This window comes from Physeter macrocephalus, chromosome 7, assembly GCF_002837175.3.
Source record: "Physeter macrocephalus isolate SW-GA chromosome 7, ASM283717v5, whole genome shotgun sequence".
NCBI lineage: Eukaryota > Metazoa > Chordata > Mammalia > Artiodactyla > Physeteridae > Physeter > Physeter macrocephalus.
The window spans coordinates 15050139-15062447 of NC_041220.1; the positions used below are offsets into that span (position 1 = coordinate 15050139).

At 37.7% G+C, this 12309-nt stretch overlaps 1 protein-coding gene across 3 annotated transcripts in view; it reads left to right on the forward strand.

The window, feature by feature from the left end:
- The window catches only part of PDLIM5 (PDZ and LIM domain 5), a 220685-nt gene that overhangs the window by 134982 nt on the left and 73394 nt on the right, over positions 1–12309 (forward strand). The gene's annotated exons all lie outside the window — the stretch shown is intronic.

Here is a 12309-nt window from a genome sequence, read left to right on the forward strand (position 1 = left end):
TGTTACAAGAGACAAGGAAGGACACTACATAATGATCAAGGGGTCAATCCAAGAAGAAGATATAACAATTATAAATATATATGCACCCAACATAGGACCACCTCAATACATAAGGCAACTGCTAACAGCTATAAAAGAGGAAATCGACAGAAACAGTAATAGTGGGGGACTTTAACACCTCACTTACACCAGTGGACAGATCATCCAAAATGAAAATAAAGAAGGAAACAGAAACTTTAAATGACACAATAGAGTAGGTAGATTTAATTGATATTTATAGGACATTCCATCCAAACACAGCAGATTATACTTGCTTCTCAAGTGCGCATGGAACATTCTCCAGGATAGATCACATCTTGGGTCACAAATCAAGCCTCAGTAAATTTAGAAAAATTAAAATCATATCAAGCATCTTTTCTGACCACAATGCTATGAGATTAGAAATGAATTACAGGGAAAAAACCATAAAAAATACAAACACATGGATGCTAAACAATACATTACTAAATAACCAAGACATCACTGAAGAAATCAAAGAGGAAATCAAAAAATACCTAGAGACAAATGACAATGACAACACGACAATCCAAAACCTATGGGATGCAGCAAAAGCAGTTCTAAGAGGGAAGTTTATTGCTATACAAGCCATTTTTTACAGATCTAGAACAAATAATCTTAAAATTTGTATGGAGACACAGAAGACCCCGAATAGCTAAAGCAGTCTTGAGGGAAAAAAATGCAGCTGGAGGAATCAGACTCTCTGACTTCAGACTATACTACAAAGCTGCAGTAATCAAGACAATATGGTACTGGCACAAAAACAGAAACATAGATCAATGGAACAAGATAGAAAGCCCAGAGATAAACCCACGCACTTGTGGTCACTAATCTATGACAAAGGAGGCAGGGATATACAATGGAGAAAAGACAGTCTCTTCAATAAGTGGTGCTGGGAAAACTGGACAGCTACATGTAAAACAATGAAATTAGAACACTCCCTAACACCATACACAAAAATAAACTCAAAATGGATTCGAGACCTAAATGTAAGACCGAACACTATAAAACTCTTCGAGGGGGCTTCCCTGGTGGCGCAGTGGTTGAGAGTCCACCTGCTGATGCAGGGGACACGGGTCGTGCCCCGGTCCGGGAGGATCCCGTGTGCTGCGGAGTGGCTGGGCCTGTAAGCCGTGGCCGCTGAGCCTGCGTGTCCGGAGCCTGTGCTCCGCAACGGGAGAGGCCACAGCTGTGAGACGCCCGCGTACTGCAAAACAAACAAACAAACAAAAAAACAAACAAAAACTCTTCGAGGAAAACATAGGAAGAACACTCTTTGACATAAATCACAGCAAGATCTTTTTTCATCCACCTCCTAGAGTAATGGAAATAAAAACAAAAACAAATGGGACCTAATGAAACTTCAATGCTTTTGCATAGCAAAGGAGACCATAAGCAAGACGAAAAAACCACACAGAATGGGAGAAAATATTCGCAAATGAATCAACGGACAAAGGATTAATCTCCAAAATATATAAACAACTCATGCAGCTCAATATTAAAAAAAGAAACAACCCAATGCAAAAATGGGCAAAAGACCTAAATAGACATTTCTCCAGAGAAGACACACAGATGGCCCAGAAGCACATGAAAAGCTGCTCAACATCACTAATTATTAAAGAAATGCAAATCAAAACTACCATGAGGCATCACCTTACACCAGTTAGAATGGGCATCATCAGAAAATCTACAAACAACAAATGCTGGAGAGGGTGTGGAGAAAAGGGAACCCTCTTGCACTGTTGGTGGGAATGTAAATTGATACAGCCACTATGGAGAACAGTATGGAGGTTCCTTAAAAAACTAAAAATAGAATTACCATATGATCCAGCAATCCCACTACTGGGCATATACCCAGAGAAAACCATAATTGAAAAAGACACAGGCACCCCAATGTTCATTGCAGCACTATTTACAATAGCCAGGACATGGAAGCAACCTAAGTGTCCATCGACAGATGAATGGATAAAGAAGATGTGGCACATATATACAATGGAATATTACTCAGCCATAAAAAGGAACAAAATTGAGTCATTTGCTGAGACATGGATGTATCTAGAGACTGTCATGCAGAGTGAAGTTAGTCAGAAAGAGAAAAACAAATATCATATATTAACGCATATATGTGGAACCTAGAAAAATGGTACAGATGAACCGGTTTGCAGGGCAGAAGTTGAGACACAGATGTAGAGGACAAACGTATGGACACCAGGGGGGAAAACCGCAGTGGGGTGGGGATGGTGGTGTGCTGAATTGGGCGATTGGGATTGACATGTATACACTGATGTGTATAAAACTGATGACTAATAAGAACCTGCAGTATAAACAAACAAACAAGCAAAAAAACAACTAATACTAAACTTTCTTTGGGTTATTTGTATGGAAATATGTTAATATAAATGTTTCAGACATTACATGAAATTTCTAAAAATCTTTAAAAAAAAGAAACAGCTGCCATATTATTGGTTAGATATTAATACTGAAGGCTAATAGTAATATGTGGCCTTCCAGTATAGAGAATTATGGGATGCCATAGAGAATTTCATTTAATGGTAAGTCTTTTAAAGGCATATATACCTAAAATATATCATTGTGCCAAGCACCATACAATTTATTTTAAGTTAAAGGCTGATTTTCTTGAGCTCACTATTTTCTCAGTTTCTATTTTCTATAGTACAATATTTATCTAATAGGCAGTTTCAAATTTTTTATGCTTGTATAGGTTTATATAAATAAGTATAAAGCAGCATTTTAGTTTAGCAAAAAGATGCCTAAAATTATCATGATCAAAACATACTTTTATTAGTCTTTCTTTTCTCTCGTTCGAGGAATGGTGGGTTCTGATTTTCACATATTATGATTAAGAATTATAATGTATGATGTGCTTTCCCAGTTTTCAAAGACTTAAAATATACTCCTCAAGGGAGGAGTGACTGCCCCTCCCTTTAGTTGGAAAACAGTACAAACTCCAGTCAAGTTACATTACCCAAAACTGAAGCAGTTTTGGGAAAAAACTATCCTCTTCTAGGCTGTCCACTGGCACTAACTAATGCCCACGCGATTTTCAGCTGAAGGCCATCGGTACGGGTGTTAAGTTGCTTCTTGAGTAGAAACTTATCACCTTTGTACATTCATTGAAAGTTTAGAAAACAGAACCTACGTTAAGTGCTTCCAAACACTCTTTCTACAGCAAGGTTTTATTAAACATTTTAGCTTGTTCACAGATATTCACAGGATCCACATAAAATAGATGAATGAAGAAACACAGTTTGCTTACCTGCCCTGTCTTCATTATTTGCTGTTTCACAAATATACTGGACTCGTGTTGCCTATCCTTATTAGGACACATGTCATTTGAGTAAATTACCTAAAGCTCTCCTCTATAAACTATGCAGAGAAATCAGGAATCATTCCCTAGGCTCATATTCTCACACAGTTTCATGAGGTAGGAATTAACAATCAGATTTGCCCCCAAACACAGAATACCAAGGCTTTCACAGCATAGTCTAATTTTAAAAAGTAAAAATAAAACATTTACAGCTAGATAGAATCATTTAGCCTATATTATCATATGCATTCCTGCAAAGTATTTCACCAACCTGGAAAAAAGACCACAGGTTCAAAAAAAATGGGTATATAACCAAACAATAATTATTGTCTGTTGCAAAATATGGTATTTGTAATTTATCTTCTTTCATTTTCTACTGTTGGATTACACTGTCCTAGGCCAATACTGGTTTGGTGACTGTAATGTAAAGGTCGCCATCTATTGAACGTAAGTAATTACTACACTTGAGTTTCTTGTGGGAAAAGTACTTCTAAAATGATTGAAGCAAGAAACATTGTTCCTATCTACTCTGTATTTTCACACCCAAATTGTTTAATTCTCTGTTTAATTATGGAATTACTTGGGTACTTTTCCCAAATTAAACTGGGAAGACTAGCATATATGAAGTTTTTTTCATAAAAATATTCATAATAAGCAAAAATTGACTTTCATAGTCCAGAATATGCACTAAGTTCTTTAGAAGTTTTATCAGGCCAGCAGTGCTTCTCTTATGATGCTGTTTGAATAAATTCTTTTCTCTTCACCTTTAGAGAGGTACTTTAAACAACAAAATTACTTTATTGAATTAAACCAGAAAAAAAAGGAACTTATTTTCTTAACTAATACTCAATATTGAAGATACCTCCTGCAGCTTACTTTTTTAATTCAAAAGAAATTACAGCTTAAAAGGATTAATTAGGGGTAATGATAACAGACAGTCTTCCCCATGGTGGAAGGCTTAATTTTCTATCTTTTCCCACTATTCAGTTTTACGTATTTCAGTCATGTTGAAAATTTCAGAAGCCCAAGTTTTTCTGTCTTTATGTGAAGGTGTGTTTATTATGATGGTATGATTTTATAAAAGAAAATTGAAATAGTATATTACATAGTGTAGCATAGTATATTACATAGTTTAGCATAAAGCATATGACAGGTATGGACATTTAGACGTCTTAATTTTCTTAGTCAAATTAAAGAACTCTATTTTCAAATTACATTAATCTTAAAAGCGGTCTCAATTGTCCATGTTTTCTCTTATTTTTATATCTATTAACAGTTGTACATTGAGTGCTGCTTCTTTGTCCAACTTAGATATAGGCGCTCATCTCCCAGGTTCACCTAATCAATTACTTCTGAAGAGTCTGTATTCATTTCTTTGTACAGAAGAATATGTTAAAGCTAGGATAACACCTCATCAATTTTTGAGTTAGTGGTACCTATGTATTTTATCTTTTCACATACTTTATTTATCCTAATATGCTCATAAATATCCTCGTAATTCGTGGATAGGAAAAATATTTGAGGATAAATTTCTGAAAGATTCTAATGGCTTCAGGCAGTTGTATATCACTGTTTAGATAATGGGTGAACATGAGGTTTTAATACAAAGAAGTGAAACTTTTAAACAAACTTGGTGTACTCAAACTTATCCTTTGCTTACAGCAATGGAATCAAATATCTCTTGTTAAAATCAGCAAATCTCTTAGCAGTGATACTAGCAGGGATATTGAAGCAGTACCACATGCATGTTAAGAAAATATACATACACATAACAGTCATTTAAGTGTAAAAGATAAAAACAACCAGGCAACGTTAATTCAAGAGATTAAAAAAAGTTAAAAAAAAAGGGATGTCTAGGATTATTATTAAAATATAAATGCTGGTTGTTGAAAGATCTTAACAAGCAAACAAAAGTCACTCAAACCCAGAGATAAATACTGAAGAAGTTTAGGTTTATTTACCTTCTGGAGGAAATTGAAGCCCCAGGTAGAAAGTTATTCTTAATGAGCTCCCTGGAGTCTTTTTCTCAATGATTTTATAGCATAAGTATTTAGAGAACTTACAGATGAGATTTGCGAAGTAACACAATTTTTCTTTTTTTAAGTCTGGAGAATGGGTAAGAAAGTAGAAGACTGGGAACAGGAAATATAGTGCTGATTTTCAAAAAGAAAAAAGGTCAGCTTCTAAACTATAAACTAGTTTGAACTTGAGGTCACCTGAAAAAAAGTCTAGAAGGTGTTCTTAAAAGCCAGCTAGTGAGCACTGAGAAAAGGAGGGAAGGATTGCCATGACCGAGAATTAAGTTCTCAAGAAACAAATCACCCAACTAACACATTTTGGATAGATTGGAGGAAATGTTAATTTTAACAGATTATCAAAGAAAAACTTTTCAGATCCCATTTAATTTAATAATAAAATGAGGCTAATGATTATCAAGTTTTTAGATTCATAACAGATTGAAGGAGTTTAACCAAAGGCTGTTGTTTAACGATGAATCAGTGCCTTGGATGAGGACCTCTGCGGCTTGCTGCCTAAATTTGTGGGTGACATGAAGCAGGGAGGTATAGCATTCATGTTTCATAACCAGATCCTCCTTCAAAAATATATTGGGCATGTAGGAAAATGGACCAAATCTAGTTTTAAAAATATGAAAGAAATTTCATATGGTTATGTGCAGTTTGGATCACATCATTTGCTCTTCTGGGACATATGCAGGGGTGGAGTTGGGATAAGGTTAACAAAAACAAATACTTGAAAAACTAGGGGTTTTAGAAGAAAATGAACCCAATATGAGTTTGTCATGTCATATGGCCTCTAAAATTATAAGGCAAGTCATAGTTCTGTGCTAGTAAACGCTCATGTGGCATATTGTGTTTAAATCTTTGGCATTAATCTCTGACAGTTATATAGAGATAATCCCAAGAAAATCAACTGAAACATCGTGGGACATTTAAGCTGTCTTTGGGTCAGAGGCAGTTATGTGAGTGCTTGTTTTTCACTGATAATATGAGCTAGTTCCTTGACCTGAATCCACAGCTATGTCTTCTTCCACAAACATTCTCCCTCAGTCTCAGGCCTCATAGATGGCCGTGGAGAGTGATAGGCAATTGAGTGAAGAAGTAGTCAGGGGGCAGATCATTTATTGCCTCGTAGGTCGTGTTAAGGGGTTTAGATTCTTACCTCAGTTAAATAGGAAGCCAGATATAGGATTTTAATCATGGAATTAACATCTGATGTATGTTTTGTTGTTGTTGTTGTTGTTTTTTAAATGAAAGACTTCTTTCTTTATTTATTTATTTTTGGCTGTGTTGGGTCTTCGTCTCTGCGCAAGGGCTTTCTCTAGTTGTGGCAAGTGGGGCCACTCTTCATCGCGGTGCGCGGGCCTCTCCCTGTCACGGCCTCTCTTGTTGTGGAGCACAGGCTCCAGACACGCAGGCTCAGTAGTTGTGGCTCACGGGCCTAGTTGCTATGCGGCCTGTGGGATCTTCCCAGACCAGGGCTCGAACCCGCGTCCCCTGCATCGGCAGGCAGATTCTCAACCGCTGCGTCACCAGGGAAGCCCTGATGTATGTTTTTAAAAGATCACTTTGAATACTATGGAAACTTGATTTTAAGGGAGAAATAATGAAAGCAGGAGACTAGTTCTGTGTATTTTCTTGTTTCAGGCAAGAGTTGGTAGTGGCTTAGGCCATGAAGTTCCTAGTAGAGATGCAGAGAATTGGGCAGGTTTATGTTTTAGAGGAAGAGCTAACAAGAGTGTGGGAGTCGTGGGTGGGGGGATTGGTGATGGATAATGGAAAATTGCTGAGTCAGTGAGTTTGGTAAGAATGAATTCAGTTGGTAGGAGTCAGTGAAATTGATGAGTCAGTTCAGTACAGTAAAAAAAGCTAAGGGCATCAAGAGGTAGTGGAGTGAGTGAGTTAGGAAAAAAGGGGCTTAAAATCCAGATTGTAGACATGTTACACTTGTTGATGAAAAAGCAAAGGTTATGAATGTTGGAGTGCATGGCTAGGGTATTCCAGGCCTAAGACTCAACTGTAGAGGGATTATCCTTGAAGTGAAGAAGTCAAAGAATTTAGCAGTCTGGTCATTCAGTGATTCAGCATGAGAACATTGAAGTCATCCAGAAAGATTGTTGGACTGGGGTAAAGAGGAAGACAGTGAGCCGAGGGCTCAAGCAAACGGTGGGCAAGGTCGAGGCAAGACAGTGATTGGTTGCAGAGTCAATGGTGTCGTCTGGTGACACAGGCCTCCAAGGACTTGGCATTTTGCAGGATCAGAGATGATTGAGGGTGTCAGAAACAGTAATGAGAAGGACATCTATCTCCAGGTTTATAAACATATGCAGTGTGAGAGAAAAGGGACTCTGTTTGAAGGGACTACACAGAAGGTATAGAGTGGTGCAGAGGGCTTGTGAGGGCTGAGAGGGCTGGAAAATGGATCAGATTAGGAGATACACAAAACAGTAAAGAAATAAGAGTTCAGGAGGTGATGGATGACTCAAGGGGTCTGTACTTTTGGTTGTGGCAGGTAGACAGGGATGGAAAGTATGATGGGACTGAACCTCATGGTCTGTGAGAGGGAAGTGGACACTAGACTGTAAGCTTCATGAGAGGAGCTTCACGTGGGCAATATGCCTGGCGTAAAGTGGGACTTGAAATATTTTGTTGTTGAACGAATGAGTGGACGCAATGAGTGATTATTCGGGAGAGCTCAGGACGTGTGATCCAGAATATTTAGCCAGAGAGCATGTGGCCCTTGGCTTTCATTCTCTAATGTTGGAAGGACATTCTCGCCGGGCATGGGGTGCTGTGGCAGCTTTCTCAAGACACGTGGCTTCTCCAGGGACTCACAATGGTGGCTGTTGAACACTAGGCATTCAGACAGATTTATTTGTATTTTCAAATAGGTAACAGATTGACTCAACACTGTTGAATAATAGGTCCTTTTAATCTGAATTTGGAAAAATACTTTTATCATATATTAATTCTTTTTGTAATGTTAAGATTACATTACTACTAGAAAATGGCAGATTTTTGCCCCATTATCATATATTAATTCTTTTTGTAACGTTAAGATTACATTACTACTAGAAAATGGCAGATTTTTGCCCCATAGAAGAAGCTATTCCTAACTAGTAGAAATCACTGGAATCACTAATAGGAATGATCCAGTGATGAAATTGATGATGCCGGGTGAGAGGAGCTAAGGTTAATGCTAAGGACGCTGCTGTTACTGAGGGACTCGTACTTTTATCAGGGGATTGTTACACGTGATTTCTAAGTTGATGTTACACCTTAAAATCTTTATAGTATATTGGTATTTTTTATAGATATAGTATAAATATATGCTCATTCTTTACCTATCTTATCTTTAGACCCCATACTACATTTTCTCTGAAGAGATCAAGGAATAGTATAGATAACTAAAGAGTTCACATCATATTAAGACTGGACATTTAATAACGTAAGATCCATTACAGGAAGGCAAGAGCAGAGAAATGCGTGAAAGCTAAGGCGGAGTTTGAAAGGCGCTGAAGAAAATGGGATATAACGACAAAGAGCAAATTCTTTCCCCATAGCAAATAAGTTCCAGTTCCTTCAGGGTCTCCCTTTAGGTTTCCCTCTTTTCTTCACATCGGTAAATTAGAAAGCTCCAAGAGAAGTTTCTTTGAGCCAGTCCTTTTCTTTTGCTCTCACAAAAAGTAAACCTCATTTTGGGTGATATTATTATTTACTTCATAATCTTCTTTTAACCTCTGACACTTAGTCCCCTCGTCCCCTCCATGTGCAAATCAAGGAGGCGCCTATTTGCTGATTTTTATATTCTCTTCAAGATGCCATTTATAATACCTGTAGAATTAGCAGGCTCAAATAATGTTTTTAGGCTGCTAAAGAAACAAAGAGCATCAGAAATTTCCCACTGAGGTTTAGTTTTTTTAATTTTCCAAAGGGGAGATTGTAGTTACAAGTGAACACAGTCACCATATTTATTGTCAGGAAGCCAGTGGAAGATACCCATTTTCCCTGACAGCAAGCAGTTTCCTTGGCTAAAATAAATAGCTTTGCTATACCAGTGAACCCCAAAAGTACAAAATACAGCCGCGATCCTGGTATATTCCACTTTCTGCTTGGCAGTATTATTCTTTGAATGTTTGCTTTGTGGAAGAGTGAAAATACCAACAACAATCTGTTGTCATTTTCCTCCTTTACCTGCTATAAAATACATATTTTAAGATATCTGAATTTCTCATATTGAAAACCTGCCGTGTAGGGATGTAATAAGTCCCTTTATTTGATTATTTTGTGACATTGATGTGGAAAGTGAGGAAGCACTGAAATTTGTAGTTGGAGGCTAGAAGTTTTCATGCTGCAAAGGAAAGTTTCTGTGTTCTTTCTCAAGCTTAGCCCTTGTGAAGAATTTATCCTTACATAGTTTGGATGTCATTCCATCAAAATATGGATGAGCCAAGTTAACATTTTGAAATTCTCTTACTGATGCTGCGTTTTAACATCCTGCCACCAGGAATACCGGTGAAATAGTACTAGAAATAGGCAAGTGTAGAGATAGGGTCAGAGCACAGAAGACGGAAGAAGAGAAGGTGTTGTCAATTGGGTCCTATGCTGAGACTAAGTGAAATGAGGAATGAACCGCAAAAGACGAAACAGTATGTTTCCACCTGTGTGAGGTATCTACAATGGTCAGATTCATAGAAACAGAAAGCAGAATGGTGGTTACCAGGAGCTGGGGGAAGGAGGGAAGGGGAGTTGTTATTTAATAGGTATAGAGTTTCAGATTTGCAAGATGAAAAAGTTCTGGAGATCTGTTTCACAACAGTGACTATACTTAACACTACTGAACTGTACATTTAAAAATGATGAAGATGGTAAGTTTTTAAAAATTGAATTATAGTTGATTTACAACGTTATGTTCAAGTTTCAGGTGTACAACTAAAGTGATTCAGTTGTACATACTCTTTTTCAGATTGTTTTTCGTTATAGCTAAGATGATAAATTTTATGTTGTGTTTTTTACCACAGTAAAAATAAAGTGAGGAATGCAAATTATCAATTGAATTTAGCCCCAGAGAGGTCATTTGCGACCTCAGCAAGGATATGGCTTTCTAAGGGTTGGGGAGTGAGCCCCAGTGAGGCAGTGGAAGAGGGGCAGGCAGGTGAGGAAATGGAGACTACGTGAGTAAACCGTTATTTCACAGAGTTTGAATGTTAAGGTGAGTGGGAAAATAGAAGGTGAAGGTACTTTTGTTGTTGTTGTCGTTTTAAGAGAAACTATAGCATTTTTGAATGGGGATGCTTTGCATAAAGCCTGCAGTGGAGAACTGGAAAAAGTGAGAGAAACAGAGATTGATTAATTGAGGCCCCTGAGAAAAAGGGAGGAACTAGAGTCCACAGCATAAGGCTGTTGCTCTTTGACAGTTGTCAGGACTGGTGGATAGAAGGAGAGTTCCTCTTGCTGGTCCTGCAGGATGGTCAGGTTGGTAAGTTAATAAGGTGGGCAGCCTCACGCCTGCTTTGCCTGGGCAGATAGCTAACGTGGGTCCCCGGTTTCCCCACGGAAAAGCGTACAAAGACTCAGTGTGGAGATTATGCCAAGAAAGGCACAACTGCAGAGAGAGTTAATGCACAAATAGCTTTTTGTTCCTTTTTCCTAAGAAAAGCAGGCCAAAAGGCTGCAAGCCCAACTCTCCAGATATATCTGGGAAGTCTTCATACCTCTCTCTGGTGAGAAATGGAAACTCAAGTAACAGACAAAGCAGAAAGTCTGGCTGCTGCAGAGGTGCTATTAATCAGAGCTTCTTCCAACCCTAAAAAGAATAAATATTAGGGAATGACAATGAGAATAGATATTGATGTCTGTTCCATATTAAATGAGGTAATTTTAGATTTTCTTAAGTCTAGTATTGGCTAAGCAAAGGAATAGGTAATCAGTGTGTGTGTAACACATGGGAAACCTCCCAAGTGCATTTATTTGGAAACTTGGAGATCTGGGTTTCAAAGGTATCTCATGAATTATATGAACTTTATTCTCAAGTGGCATTCACTTTTCCAATCAACCTAGTTCGTGGAGGTGTTGGAAAACTCAACTTCTCCAATTCACTCTTTTTTCTTACCCGTCCTCATTATATATTAATATATAGGTATTGATAATTCTTTATAACTGTATTTTCTTTTTTCCAAGATACTGATACTTCTTTATATTTTAAAGGACATTTTAAAAGGTATTTTTGGAGATCTAGTCACTTCTTTGAGGTTGATTGTGTATCAATTCTTAAGCAGTAATACCTGTTTCACCTGAATTGGGAAGCAGTCTCTAGAAGGTACAAATATGTTCTGAGAAATACGTGTATATTGTGAATGAGTTTGTATTTGAAAACAATAAATTTCTTTCATGCATTTATTCAACAAATACTTGTTGTTTACTGTATGGTAAGTACTTTGTTATACAAGTAAACATAACTGTCCCTGACCTCAGGGAGCTTCTACTCTAGTGAGGGAGTCCAGATTCAAACAAATAAACACACAAATTGTATAATTATTATTATTTTTTTAACATCTTTATTGGAGTATAATTGCTTTACAATGCTGTGTTAGTTTCTGCTTTACAACAAAGTGAATCAGTTATACGTATACATATGTTCCCACATCTCTTCCCTCTTGTGTCTCCCTCCCTCCCACCCTCCCTATCCCACCCCTCTAGGTGGTCACAAACCACCTAGCTGATCTCCCTGTGCTATGCGGCTGCTTCCCACTAGCTATCCACCCTACGTTTGGTAGTGTATATATGTCCATGCCACTCTCTCACTTCGTCACAGCTTACCCTTCCCTGTCCCCATATCCTCAAGTCCATGCCCTAGTAGGTCTGTGTTTTATTCCCGTCCTACCCCTAGTCTCTTCATGACATTTT